The following is a 15690-nucleotide window of genomic DNA, read 5'->3' on the forward strand; positions in this document are numbered from 1 at the left end:
AATCATGACAATTAGATCCAAAAATATCACCTATGATACTTTCATTTATGACAATATGTTCTTGGAGGAATTTAATTCATACAAATATCTAGGGATCGACATCCATAATAAGATCAATTAAAATTATAGCACTGAGAAGAAGATAAATGAAGGTTGAAAAGCTTACTATGGGCTTGAAAGTTGTCAAATATTTAGATTTGGGATTAAAAAAGCTCCTCTTTGAGAATCTTGTCACTCATGTTATTTTATGTGGATGTGAGATTTTGTGTTGGAATATATCCAGAGAATCATGGAGGAAGATTGAATAAATCTAGAAGCAACTTATAACCTACAACCTTAATATTAAAGGAAATACTCCATACCTTATCCTCCTGATTGAAGGAATCCTTCCCCTCATTGTATGACTAGGTATCTTATGTATTAGAATAAATTATATGCCATGCACACCAAGAGGTTTCCTAAAATTTATTCTAACTCTAGCCAAAACCCCCACCTTCAACTCAAGCAAGGGTGGCATAAGGATACCCAATTTTGGTTGGATCATTGGGGAATAAAGGAGGAGACCATCTTGTAGAATCTGGATAATATTTTTTTCGTACTAGAAAACTGGACCTGTACTGACTGTATTTACCGTTGAATGTCCTTGAGACCCACTCAACTTGTTGGGTTTGTTGGGGGCCTTCCAAGTTCTGGATTTCCAACATGGCTCTCACTAGTAAGCTCTTCATTACCCATTATGTTTGGATTGACTGTTTGAATAGAGTCAGCCTTTCGTGGGTGTGTCGAAGGTCCATTACGAAAGATGCCTAGTCCTCTATTAGAATCGGTTCTATTGTCGCCTTGGCATTCAATTCCGCCTCCCATTTCAAAATTTCAGATTTCACTTGTGCTGGGGATCCAACACTATAAACATGCAAGATATTTTGCATGTTCTCCTCGCTTGTTTTCCTGCTTCTTTTACATTGGGTCTTACTGGATGAAGCCAACGACGCTTTCCATTTCCTATTGTTTTGATTTTTTGTTGCGGTAGCGCCCACACTTCCCCACGCCAACCTCTGCCTTCACCATGCTTCCATGCACTGGGTCTCCAAATGACTATAGTACCTCTCGTGCCCTCACCGTAGCGAGAACCAACAGTGCAGGAGCCGAAGGAGTTTGCAGTTTAGGTAGACCTGAAAGGGTGGTGCACACAGATGGTTGATTAAAATCTTTTAGCCAAATGCAGACTTTACCATCCATCTCTTTCCTGTGGGTGACAATTTTGGTTCCACATTTCCTGTTCTGAGGAATGAAAACACAGAGAACCCCGACACCCTCGGCCTTTGCCTTTGGGCTGGCAGAAGACTTGAATTTCACCATATCATTGAAATGGCTCAGATACATTATGCCGCCCAGACTCTCTAACCGACCCTAGGCCCATCCAAGCCTTAGACACCAAGAATTAAATGAAGAATTTATAGAATTAACAGATCAGATGCTAGTTGCTGACCCCGACTCCCCATACATGCCCCTCTAGGCCAGAATATTTCCAGAAAATGTAAGACTCTCTAACTGACCCCAGACCCATCCAGGCCTCAGGCGCCTAGAGTTAAATGATTCATTAACAGAATTTACAAACAGAGTACTAGTTACAGACCCCGACTCCCCATACATGCCCATTCGGGCCAATAAATTTCCATAAAAGACTGAAATCAACATACCAGATGCTAACAATGACAAACTTAACCCAATCCCAATTAACCCATGCAATAACATCACCAAACCTTGACATTCTAGCTTCATTCCTTGCAGCAAGACCACCATTTCATGAACTAAGAAGGCCTGAGATACATACCAGTAGCGATGCCTTGCCGTCACAACATTGACATCGCCTTGGGTGCTAAGTCTGTGTCGCATTTCTCTAATCTCGTGAGCAACCTTTACCACTGCACAACAACTCTAGAGGTGAAACCACAATAATGTTTGCATACAAAAAGCCAGACTTACAACTTGTAAAACGAATGTTACTGCGCCCGAGGTTTGATCTGCCACTTGGTTACGAGTTGTCAGGTCCTTTAATGCGTCGAGCGTGTGGAGGAGTTGGGTGGGCTACCCACTTGCCTTGCCCCACAACCGTTCAATAATTACTTCAATCCTTGCACGGATCTCTCCTACCATCACATCCCGATCGGGGGCCCTAATTATCACTCACGTCTCTGTTTAGAATCTCCAATAGGGCCGCCATCCCTTCATCTTGGGTTGCCCTATCCCCGGAGACGTATAGATCCTTTATAGGGTTGTTTCACCCCAATTAGCCACAAAATCAGCAGCAACATTACCTGAGTGGCACACATGTACATGAATGATGTATTTTATGTTTGAGATAATTTCTCCTATTTCCTAGATTAACCTCGCCATTCTCCACATCTTACTTATATTTTCCCAGTGTGTTCCTTGATGAAGCTTTTTTATGGTGTCTATCACCAGGGTGGAATCTCCTTCAACGACCAATTTCTATATTCGTTCCCTTCTTGTGATTAACAATCCATGTTTAACTACATTGAATTCTGCCTCATTGTTACTCGCAATGCCATAGGCCATTGCAAACAGTCAGACTACCCGACCCTGGTGGTCTCTAAAGATGCCTCTGAATCCCACCTCTCCAGGGTTACCTTTGGATGTGCCATCAAAGTTCATTTTTATGAACTCCTCTGGGGGGCATATAAATTTCGAGGGTGATTGGATGGGGGGAGTTTTAGTTTCCATGAATAAGGCGATAACATTCGCAGAGACAAATTGAGCATTGTTAGGATACGGGCTTCCTGAGGAGGGACTTTCCAATCATCCAGGTACCATTTCTCTGCTAGGATGGTTTCTCGGATGTTTTGGTTGATTACCTGCCAGAGATCTATCTCAATCTGTTTTTGATCTTTGAATACCCTCTGATTCCTTTCTTTCCACACCACCCAAAGGAGAAATCCAATAGAGATGACCCAGGTTCTATTGAGGATAGGGATTTTATATACTCTTTTCCTCCAGATAATTTCAATTGTAGCCTTCATGCTTGAACGGTCTTGGTCTGAATGGCCGAAAAGGTTTTCATGATTCTGCCAAAGTTGATTGCTAAAGGGGCATGAATTTAAGCATGCTCCATAGTTTCTGCTTGTGATACACACATGCTACATGCTGAAGGACCCTGAACACCTCATTTTTGTAATTGGTCCCATGTGAGGGCTCGTCCATGACTAACTAACCAGAGGAAGAATGCTACCTTTGGCCATAGTTGCCCCAACCATAGTCTACCCTACATGGATGGAAAATTTTGATGTTGGTGTTCTGCTTTCAGTTGATATCCTTCATGTATTGTAAATATTCCTTTATTTTTATATCCCCATCTAAGGGTATCCGTGCCTTCAGAGATTGTTATCCTTCTGGAGTTAACCTCCTTGTCATATGCTGCCCATTAGGGAGAATTCAGAGCATTGGGCCAATGTTGTCTCCTTTTCCACTCTCGCTAGGTTGATATGGCATCTAAGTCATAAAACTTATTCATTGTCAGTTTTACAGATCGGTTAGTGAATAGGAATATCTTAGCAAGGTCTTGTCGAATGAACAAATTTTACCTCTGTTTCCATGCATCCTGCCAAAACAACGCTTTGGCTCCCCCCTAATTTCCCATAAGCTGTGATTATATATTAGTTCCCAGTTTTTTGCTGCTAGGTTCCATATTATAGATCCTCTTGGTGTACCATATATTCTTAGCCTCTCTTCCGTAAACTGTGGCATTCTGTATTTCCTTTCCTAGATCAGCTTCCACAGGTCATTTCCTCCATGAATCCATGTCCACCATAGCTTTGCTCCCATGACCTAATTTAGAGTATAGGGATCTTTGAGACCTAGATACCCTACCGGTCTGGGTTTGGTTAAACAATTCCAAGATAGGAGGGCCCATTTCTTGGCCTTTTGTGCTCCTTGCCAAAGGAATCTCTTGAAAAATATTTGTCATTTAAATGCAAGCAGTTTTTGGTGCAGCAAGTCTTGAGAGTTGATAGATGGGGATCGATTACAACATTTCTTTTAAGAGAATTACTCTACTCACCATGTTGAGGGTGCAAAAGGACCAGTTTTGAAGGTGAGCTTGTAAACGATAAAGAAGATCCTTCTAGCTTGAAAATCCGAGGAAGTTGAAGCTGAGGGGAATACCCAAGTATTTTGATGGTAGGGAGCCTGGTAGTGCTAAAGAAAAAAGTATTCGACTTTTCTTTATTAATCTAAGTTCTCGAGGCTTGCATGAAGTCTTGAAGAATAATCAAAAGGGATCTTGCTTCTTTGAGAGTGGCTTGGCAGAACATAATGATGTCATCAACAAACTGTTGATGTTTTTAAGGGGAGATCATTCCCCCACGTGTGCAACCCTTTGAATTGACCTTCTTAAACCTTTGCTTTTATATATGTCCCTAGATCTTCCAATGTCAGGATAAATAGGAAAGGGGAGATTGGGTCTCCTTGTCTGAGCCCCCGAGAGGCATTGAAGGTCTAAGTAGGGGAGCCATTGAGGAGGATAGAGAACACCATAGAGGATATAAGGGAGGATATCCACTGAATCCATCTGGGGTCGAAGCCAAAGGCTTAAAGGATATGCAGAAGGTAAGCACAACTCAGACGATCATAGGCTTTAGATATATCTAGCTTAATCATCATGCCTTTTGATTGGAGGCTTTTGAGGGAGTGGATGGATTCTTGGGCCGTAACTATACCGTCTAGGATTTTGGAGACCCTTGAAAAAGTTGGTATGCTCTGGGGATACTAAAGCCGAGAGAATTGGTTAAGCTGATTCACCATGATTGTAGAGATGATTTTATAGATAAAATTACATAAGGATATAAGCCTAAAGACCCGAGGCTCTTCAGAATGTTCAGTTTTAGGGATTAAAGCTATAAAAGTAGAGTTGAGGGTTGGATGTACCTTCCTTGACCTTCTAGGTTCTTCTACCGCTTCCAGGATGTCTTTTCCCTGAATTGACTAGGCTACCTGGAATAATTCTGCAGTGAATCCATTTGGCCCTGACGCTTTGTTTTTGGCCAAAACTTTGACCACATCCTCCACCTCTTCCAGTGTAACAGATCACATGAGTACTAGGTTTTGAACTCTACTAACTAATTTGGGTATGTGTCTGGTTATTCGGTCAATAACTTCTGATCAGTTAGGGAGCGACTCTGACAAGATATTTTGGAAATGGTTAACCAACAAGTTTTCCATGTCTTCATCCTGTACCAATCTATTCCCTCCCGGGACTAGAAGCGATAATATTCAATTATGTTGTCTATGTTGTATCATGGCTTTATGAAAAAAGTGGGTGTTCCTTTCTCCTTCCCGGAGCCATTGTACTCGCGATTTTTGCATCCACAAAATCTCTTCTTTCTTCCTTCTTTCCTCAATATTGGTTAAGACCTTGCCATCTTCCACAACTAAGGAACCCAAGCGTCCATTCATTATCATTTGTTGTTGTACTCGTTGCATGCAGGTCTGGATTTGTTCTTGGTCTTGCTGGATATGACCAAATTCTTGTTTGTTCCATTTCTTTATCTTCTGCTTTAAATATTTCAAGTGATGCTGGAATGTGTGCATGCAATTTATTCCCTCTTCCAAACTCGATTTCCACTAGTCCTTTACTTTATCAAGAAAGGAGGGGTCACACAGCCAAAAGGATTCAAACCTAAAGGTCAATTTCAATGCCCCTGCTTCAAGTCTACTTCCAGCTGAATGGGCCAATGGTCGGAGCCCAAGCATGGAAGAATTGAGGCTTCATAGTAAATTTCTCTACTGATCAGATCTTCAGATGCCAGGAACTGATCTAGCCAAGAGGCCACCTAGTGAACTCCTCCCTTCCTGTTATTCCAAGTGTGTATTCTGTTAATGGTTGGAATGTCCACCAGATGCAAATCCTCTTGCATGTTCCTGAACAGTTCCATTTCTAGTTCCTCTCTTCTTATACCCCCTTTTTTCTCTGCTAGTGAGGCTATCAGGTTAAAGTCTCCCCTTATCAACCAGAGTTCTTTAGTGTGAAATTGACTCAGCTTCCCTATGCTCTAAAGGAAATCTTCCTTCGCTCTTAGAGTGTGAGAACCATAGACCACCGAGATTATAACCCATTTCCTGGTTTCAATGTGCCAAAAGTGCCTTGAAAAGATTATGGGCATGCCCATCCAGAAGTCCACCATTACCTCTGTAGGGTTCCAGAGTATGGAAATACCTCCTACACTTCCTTTTGCATGTATTGCTACTGCTTCATACTCAGGCCAGATTCATGTAAGTATTTACTCTATTTTTTCTCTTGATACCTTGGTTTCCTGGAGGAGTACTATCTGAGGCTTCTCCTTTTGTAGGTGATCTTGTACGTATGTCTGCTTACCTCGACTATTGAGACCTATCACATTCCAGGAGATTACTATCATTGAGAAACTTTGTGTAATTGGCGGAATACCATTGACAACAATATTACCCTTCGAGAGTTAACTAGCATCTCGCCCACCATTTGGATTAAATCCTGAAGGTTTTTGCTTCCTCTTTTATTCCCTCCTTTACTTTGGGTCTGCTGCTCCTGCGAACTTCCCAATTGCATCCTAGGTTGATCCACCAGATTTGACTGTCTTTGGCCTTGGTTAGCCATGTGTTGCTAGAACATTTCTCTATACAGTTTATTCTGGTCTTCTAGTAGAAATATTTAATCTAGGTGTCGCCACTTGTTGAGAAGCCTTTTCAGAACTGCTTCCTCCATGCTCAGCTCCTCCTTGGATACATCGACCTCCATTGTGGTAAGATCAATTGATTGTTCCTGTTCCTCTTTGTTTGAAAGTTCCGTTTGGGCTTTCCTCTTTGGTGTGGTTATTGATTTGGATGACTCTCGGTCTTGGTTCAGGTCCTCTGGTAGTTCTACCTCTTTTGAGGTTTCCCCTTCCTCTTGCAACACTTCAAACCTGTTCTAGCTTACCCTTTTCTTTTGATGGTTGGAACCTTGATTTTGTTTCACCTTTGTGTTCTTATTTTTGTGTGGAACCTACTTAAACCCCTCATTCTTGTCTTGTGGTGAGGTTTTTTCCTGTGACAGCTTCATCTCTTTCAAAATAAAATTGGTTCAGTGGGCATGCTTTGTACAGATGACCATACTCATGACATCGGCGAAATCAAAACGATATGTGCTCATAATCTAGAGGTTGCTGCCAAACCTCGTCTTGGTATTCCAATTCCACTGATTCTGGGAGGGGTTCTGAGATATTCATATAAACACAGATGCAGGCATAACAGATACATCTTCCCCTATGAGTAGACTCTGCTATTTTCACAAATATGTCGATTGGGTTTCCTATACCTTCCAGGATTTCAAGGTCACAAAAATCGACTAGTAGGGCAAAGAGGCGAACCTAGACAGGAGCCACCAGGAATTTCTTCCCATTTGGGTTGTAGCATTCCTCTCAGTATCTCATGAAGAGACCTGAATTGTGTTAGAAATAAGGGCCATGTTCGTAAACTATTTCCTTATCTTGCAGATTCGAGAAAATTACTGTAAAAAAACCTCTGGCTCCAAGATTTAGCTCTATATGGCCTTTTGGTTGCCATTTCTTCTAGATCCATTTGATCATGTCCTTTTTTCGTTGGCCAAATGCCAATAAACTTGCAGCTCATAGCATGGTATTTCATATAGCTACGATATTTCTCTAATTTAATTGTTGGGATCACAAATTGAGGTTTCTTAGTTACTTTAGGGAGGAATTTCCCTCGAATTGTGCCTGTCACTATGCTCCGAGAATAGGTTCAGTGCTAGGGCTGACGTTCTCAAGGGAACCGAGCTAATTGTGTGGATTACCGCTTGACTCTCCAATGGATACACTTTTGTAGGAGGGGATCGACCCCCCTCCACCCTCCCCCCCAGTCCGGGGCTTTCATCACCCCTGTCAGATTCAAGCTTTGTCATATCGATGGCAGGGTGATCAGGGTGGAATCAACATTCGAGCATGTTGACGAAACCCTAACAGAGTTCAGAATCTATACTTCCATATTTAAGGAGAAATTGCAAGGAAATTATTGTTCCTTGAAGATAGTTTATGGATAGGAAAGTATGTTATGCTCTCAAAATGCAAGACGATACCAGAATACCAAATATGCGAAGAAATATACCCAGAACATAGAACAGTGAGAAACAACAACAAGTATTTTATTATTCAGAAGCAAGGTTCACTTGCCTCTTCGAGGGGGAAACCTCCAAAAGACCTGAGCTCGATTACAAAATAAGACACGATGCTCGTCGCAGGGAGTCTCTATCCTTTATATATGATTCATACATGCAATACCATGGAGCAATACCATGGTTATTATTAATACCATCTATCTAATACCATGGCCCATTTGCAACTAACTGTGGTCCCATCATTAAATGCAGTTTAAACACTTACAATTATTAATATGGGCTTTATTGACTCTTTACTTAACTATAACTATGACTCGATCCTACTACATAAATAAGGGGGTTAGGTTGAGACCCTAACATGCCCTCCCCCATAAGAATAGCCTTGTCCTCAAGGCTGAAGCTGCGAAAACTGCTGAAGAATAGTGGCTAGTTCCCAGGTTGCATATTCCAGAGACGTGTCTTTCCACTTGACGAGGACTTCCTTGATCATGCGGCCATGCAGGTGCTGTTCGCATTTGTCTAGGACCTGTTTAGGTTGGAGCCAGATTGATCCTTCTTCATCCAGTTTAGGTAGACTGGTTTGAATTCTACAATTGTTCCTAATCACTTTCTTGAGGCATGAGACATGGAAAACTGGATGGATTTTTGCAGTGGGTGGCAAAGCTAGCTTGTAGGCCACTTCTCCAATGCGCTGAAGTACTTGATACGGTCCGTAGAATTTTGGAGATAGTTTCTAACACCCCTTGTCTTTGAGTGATGTTTTCTTATATGGTTGTAGCCTAAAAAATACCTGATCTCCTTCTTGAAATTGGCGTTCTGATCGATGTTGATCTACCTGTTGCTTCATGCGGTTTTGAGCTTGATGAAGATTCTCTCTAAGATGGGCTAGCATGGTTGTGCGGTTCTGTAGGAGTTGATCCATTGCTTGTACCTTTGAGCACCCCTTGATAAAGGAAGTAGGGGAAGGAGGGAGTTCACCATAAACTACTTCATATGGAGTCATTTTGGTGGTGGCATGATAGTTGGTGTTATACCACCATTCAGCTAGAGGTAACCACTATACCCAGAGATATTGCTTTTATGAAGTGAAACACCTAAGGTAGGTTTCCAGACATTTGTTGACTGCTTCAGTTTGACCATCAGTTTGTGGATGATAGGAAGTATTGAGCTTTAGTTGGGTACCTTGTAGCCTGAAGAGTTCCTACCAAAAATTACTGGTGAAGACCGGGTCACGATCAGACACAATGGAAGTGAGCATGCCATGCAATTTGAAGATTTGATCCATGGAAGATTGAGTGACCAAAGTTAGTGTAAAAGGGTGGTGTAGGGCGCAAAAATGAGCATACTTAGAAAGTCTGTCCACCACCACCATGATGACTGACTTGTTTCCTGACTTTGGAAGGCCTGTAATGAAATCCATAGAAACCTCCGTCCATATTGATGTCGGGATGGGCAATGGTTGTAATGTGCCTGGTGCTTTGACAGTCTCTCCTTTGTGGCGCTAATAGACGTCGCATTCTGCTACAAAAGTAAGAATGTCCTTTTTCATTCCTGTCCAAAAAAATGATCTTCGAGTGCGAGCATACGTCTTCTGAAAGCCTGAATGTCCTGCAATGGGGGATGAGTGCAACTCTGCCAAAATGCTGCTTTTGAGGGTGGACGTTGGTGATAGTACGACTCTGTCCTTGTAGCGCAAAATCTCATCCTTCCACGAGTAGCCCTTGGTGGAATTTGGATCCGCCTGCAACTGAGTAATGATTTGGGAGAGCCAGGGATGTGAAAACCATTCTCTACAAGCCTCTTCAATCCATTCTGGAATGGGAAGGGAAATAGCGAGCAAGGTACTTTTGTCCTCAAATTGGAGAGACAATGCATCTGCTACAATATTTTCATGCCCTTTCTTGTAAATTATCTCATAATCATATCCCAGCATTTTTGCGATCCATTTATTTTGTTGTGGTGAGGATAAGCGTTGCTCTAAAAAATGTTTAAGACTTTGATGGTCTGTGCAGATTTGGAAGCATCGCCCCAACAAGTAAGGTCGCTAGGTATCTATTGCATGTAAGATGGCCAGTATCTCCTTCTCATAGGTAGATTGTCCCAGATTCTTCCCACTCAGTTGTTGGCTTGTGAAGGCCAAGGGTTGACCTTCCTGTATTAACACTGCCCCAATACCCATACCCGAAGCATCACATTCAATGACAAAAGATTTGGTGAAGTCAAGTAGTGCTAAGACTGGAGTGGAACACATGGCATTTTTGAGAGCTGTAAAGGCCTGCTGTGCTTCATCATTCCAGAGGAATGAATTTTTCTTGAGGAGTTGAGTGAAGGGCCTCGCAATGCGACCATAGTTGCGGACAAATTTGCGATAGTAGCCCATGAGACCCAAAAATCCTATCAGGCTCTTTAAGGTCTTAGGTTTAGGCCAATCCTGCATTGCCTCGATCTTTTTGGGGTCCACCCTGACACCTTCACGCCCCACAATGTGGCCCAAATACTCAACTTCTTCCATGCCAAAAGAACACTTGGGCATCTTAACAAATAATTTATGCTAGCGGAGCATGTGCAAGAGCTGATCTACATGTTGAAGATGTGTGGCCCAAGTGCGACTGTAGATGAGGATGTCATCGAGGAAAACAAGGACAAATTTTCTGAGATATGGTTTGAGCAGGTGGTTCATAACGCTCTTAAAAGTAGATGGGGCATTACAAAGACTGAATGTCATGACCAGAAACTCATAATGGCCTTCATGAGTTCGGAAAATAGTCCTTGGAATGTCGACTTCTTTCATGCGAATTTGGTGGTAGCTTGAACGAAGATCAAGCTTAGTGAAGAATTGGGCCCCATTTAGTTCATCCAGCGAATCATCAACAACCGGGATGGGAAATTTATCTTTGATTGTCAACTTATTAAGAGCCCTGAAGTCTAGACACATACGCCATTCCCCATCTTTCTTGAGCACCATGACCACTGGTGATGAATAAGGACTAATGCAGGGACGAATGACACCTGCTTCCAAAAGTTCCTTGATTATTATTTCTATTTCATTCTTTTCGGTGAACAAATATCTATATGGGTGCACATTTGGTGGTTGGGCCCCTCCGACCAAAGTGATGCTATGATCATGTTCCCCTCTCGAGGGTGGAAGCTCATGAGGCTTGTTAAAGACTGGCAGATGGTTATTTAAGATCTGTTGCATCTCAGGATGAATCGGAAGAGGATTGGGTTCGATGGCCTGGATGGCATTAAGTTGAGCTATAACTCCATGATGGCCCTTTTTTAACAATTTTTCCATACTATTGTAGAGCCTCTACTTTACACCTACTTGTCTACCATTTCCCTCAGTTTTTCCTCAGCTTTTCTTCACTTTTGCCTCATTTTCACTGTAAAACCACCCAGATCATTACATTAGGTGTCATTAAGCATGATCAAGTGAGTTTTGCTAATGGGTGACTGTTTTGTTTAGATTTTGACATACTTGCAGGAATTCCGCAGCTGTCTGGCAATCCCGCAGCCATTCAGCGATCCCGCAGCCATCTGATGATCCCGCAGCCTTTTTGTTAAACTCAACGTTCCACGTGTCAGTTTTCCAAATGAGCCACATGGGCACTTAGGTATCAACGTGCTCGAGGTTCCTGTGCCATTTGTTCAACCATTCACGTCATCTGTACCTCCGGTCAAAACTGGTCAAGTTACGGTCAAATAAAGGCAGCTTAACGGTGATTGTAAGCTGTTAGGTCACGTCAGCTCAAACGGTGACTTGTCCGCATTTTGCAGGTGGTAGGGGACATGATCCAATACTGGATTCATTGCCCATGACGACAGAACCTCCAGCTCATCCACGCAGCCTTATGATGTGTCAATGAACCTTAAATACGCATTACAGTTAGTTGTTTTTCAGTTATTAGCTGTACGTGTTAGGCCATCCTTCAGATGCCTATATATATACTTGCGTCTGCGTACGCTTATTTGACTTTTTAGCTACTGTACTTTCTGAACTTGTGATAATTTTAAGAGCATTTGTAAACTCTGTTTTTATAGTGCTGTTCTAGCACTCTGTTTTGTACATTTCTGAAAATGGAGCAATAGAAACAGTGCTGTTTTGAAGCTTTCAGTTCCTTAAGTCTTCTTGTGGCTGAATGAATGGAGGGCCCCTGTTCATGTTAGCCTCTGTAAAGTATTTTATGTTCAGCATTTCTTTATTTTCTCATTCAGCATTTCTTTAAACATGTATAGTTTGATTTATTTGATTTCTTTTCTTTCAAGCTGATCAGTATTATTTCCTTGCAGGTTTTTAGCTCGGGATTTGTTTTTATGTTTGTGTATTTGCTTTACAAACTAATGGTATTTGAAGTTGACAGGTTCAAGTTGTTGCCTTTGTTTTTATAGCTGATTTTTAGTCTTATTTCTCAAAGTTCTGCTAACACATGAATGCTCTTTTATCATAAATTGTTATCTTTTAAGGATCAGAATACCACTAACTTGCAGTTGGCTTTGAGTGCTTTTTAGACTAATCTTTCACTACTTTCTAATCATACTTTTCATAGTACATATGGCAGAAGTAGAGAGTTAGAAAGAGCAAAACGTTATCACTAGTCTTTAAAGTAGATTTTTCTCATTTTTAATCACTTTTCTAATTCAACTTGAGCTACTTCCTAATCGTGCTTTACACAGCACTATGTGTTTGAAGCAGGGAGTTAGGGAGAGATAATCATTATCTTTGGTTTTAAAAGTGACTTTCTTTTCTTTTATTTGCAGCAGCATGAATGGTGTCTAGTGCCATTGGAAGTGGTTCTTTGCTTTCAAGTTATTTCAAGTTATTTATTTCTTTCAAGCATTTCCTTTCAAGCAAGTAGTTAGAGATCACTAATCACACACTCTCACTCATTTAGGATTCACTCCACACACACTATCACTCATCTGTTTATAAATCACCACTCCATCTTAGGAAGATAAATTAACCACAAACAACACCTCCAACGATAAAAAAAACTCTAAGAGGTTGCTTAAGTACATATTGTACACCTTCACTTCATCAGCTTACGAGCCCCGGGTTGACAATTAATACTAGCAATTTAGATAACACTAAATTGACTAAATATTTTGGTGCCGTTGCCGGGGAAGTGAAATTAAGTAGCCATATTCTTAAAAAAAAAATAAATATAAAATTTCAAGAAAAGAAGTTAATAGCCTATCTAAGTATGCTCTCCTCTTGCACTTCAAAGTGATCTGGAGGATCAGAAAGGAGAAAGTTATTGATTTAATAGTTTCTTGAGTATGCTCTCTTCTTGCACCTAGAGTGACCTGGAAGATCAGAAAAAGAACTATTAACTTGACTTGAAGATAAAATAAAAAATGACATGCATAGAGCTAGAGATTCTAGAGGAAGGTTTTTAGCTAGAGCTCGAAGTTCAATTTTTACAAGTCCATCTGCTTCAAGAGATAGACAAGAGACACCTCCCTTATCTCCAACCGAAACTCCTAGTCCTAGAATTCCTGGAATTCAAGAGCCAAGAGTTGACTCTCCTACACCTTCTATTGAGTTTGAACCAGGAAGAGACTCTTCTCTTTCTCCTACAGGAAAACCAATTGTAATTGAGGAAATAGACTCACTTGAAGAAGAAGGAGAAATCTCTTCTCATTCACCCTTTGTAGAGGAACCAGAAGATTTTGAAATCCCTAGGAGAATCATCATGGCAGAGGAAGAAGGAGGTGGTAGAGGTAGAGGTAGAGGAGGAGGAGGAAATAACAATAATAATGGAGGAGGTAGAGGTCCCATTGGAGGAAATAGAGATGGGGATAACTCATTTGGGTTTCCCATTGTTAATGAGGATTCCCGAGCCACCATGAAAAACATATCACCATCCGTCCTCCCAAATTTTCATGGGTTAAGAACTGAAGACCCTGAAACATTCTTGTTTGAATTTGAAGTTGTGTGTCGAACCTATGACTATCTGGATGATACTCAGAAACTCAAGCTGTTCCCATCAACATTAAAAGATCAAGCTTTAAAATGGTTCATGGGGTTACTTACTCAATCCATTAGGACTTGGGATGAAATGAAACAAACCTTTTTGGATAGGTATTTGGACTATTGTATGCCTACTAATCACAAGGACGAGGTTTTTAAAATGATGCAAAAAGAAGATGAGAGCTTAGAAGATTTACTTGAGAGATTTCAATATAACTTAAAAAGAGCAAAAATGAGTACCTTGGATGAAGAGACCTTAAAAGCCCTCTTATTAAAAGCCATTAGGGATGAATGGATAGATATCTTAAACATGATGGGGAAAGGGGATATTTCTCAACTTTCTCTCAATGATATAGCAGAACTTTGTATCCATCTCTCAAGGGGCAAATCAAAAACTCAAAAAGGGCCTAGAGATCCTTCTCTCCTTAGGGCAAATAAATCTGCAACAGGATCAGTGAGTAGGGCTGAAATCGGTAATATGCTTGATGAATTTAAAACTGACATCTTAGGGAGTCTTAGTGAACAAATTGATACCCTTAAGATTCAAAATAAACAAAAAGCAAAAGCTGAGGCTATGACTATCTTTTGCCCGAAGTGTAGAAAGAAGCATGCTTTAAGGGAATGTCCCTTGGAAGCACAAGTTGTGGAAACATGTGTAATTTGCTCAGAAACCCATGAGACCAAGGATTGTCCTTCAATCCCTGGGCTCAAATCAGTCTTTCAAGAAGATCCAAGTACGCTTGAATCCCTTTGTTTTATTGCAAGGAGACCTTGGCAAGGACAACAGAATCAAGGGTTTAACAACTCTATGAATTCTCAATCCCAACCAAATTGGAATCCTTGGCAACAACCTTGGCCTCAACCACAAAATGCTTTTCAAGCATGGTTGCAAAGCATGCAAAATCCTTATGCGAGACTTGCTCAATTCTATCAATATCCTCCATCATTTCAGAATCAGCAAGCTCCCCAACTTCCAAATCAAGGTCAACAATTATCATTGCCATACCCTCAACAACAACAACCTCCTCCACAAAATCAAAATTCTCAACTCTCCCAGCAGAAGCCAAATCAACTTCCCTCTCAGCCATTACCCAATCCAAATAATAGGAATCCTCAAAATGCTTATGTGATGGAAGGTCAACCATTCCCTACCTATATGGTTGTTCCTCTCAATGAAGTACAACTCAGATCAGGTAGAATCCTAGATCAACCTTCTACAAGTGTTCAACAGCCAAGCATTTTTGAGGAAGAATCTCTTAAAGCTAATAAGGGTTCTGAAGCATCCCTTCAAAATCCAAACATTCAAGAAAAAGAAAAAGAATCAACTCCCTTAGTTGAGCAACCTACATCTTCAACTACACCGCCTTTCCCTGAAAGGTTACAAATTGACCAGGGGGTGGAAAAACAAATTTGGTTTCCTGACTACAACTTTCTAGATGAATTGAAAAATGTCTGTATCAAGATTCCCTTGTTAACAGCCATTAAGGAAATTCCCATCCTAGCAAAGACAATAAAGGAGTTGAGTTTGAAAAAAACAGGAAAGAAAACCAGAGAT

This window comes from Pinus tabuliformis, chromosome 1_2 (assembly GCF_031772625.1).
Source record: "Pinus tabuliformis cultivar Carrire ecotype Pingquan chromosome 1_2, CPIR1, whole genome shotgun sequence".
Taxonomy (NCBI): Eukaryota; Viridiplantae; Streptophyta; class Pinopsida; order Pinales; family Pinaceae; genus Pinus; species Pinus tabuliformis.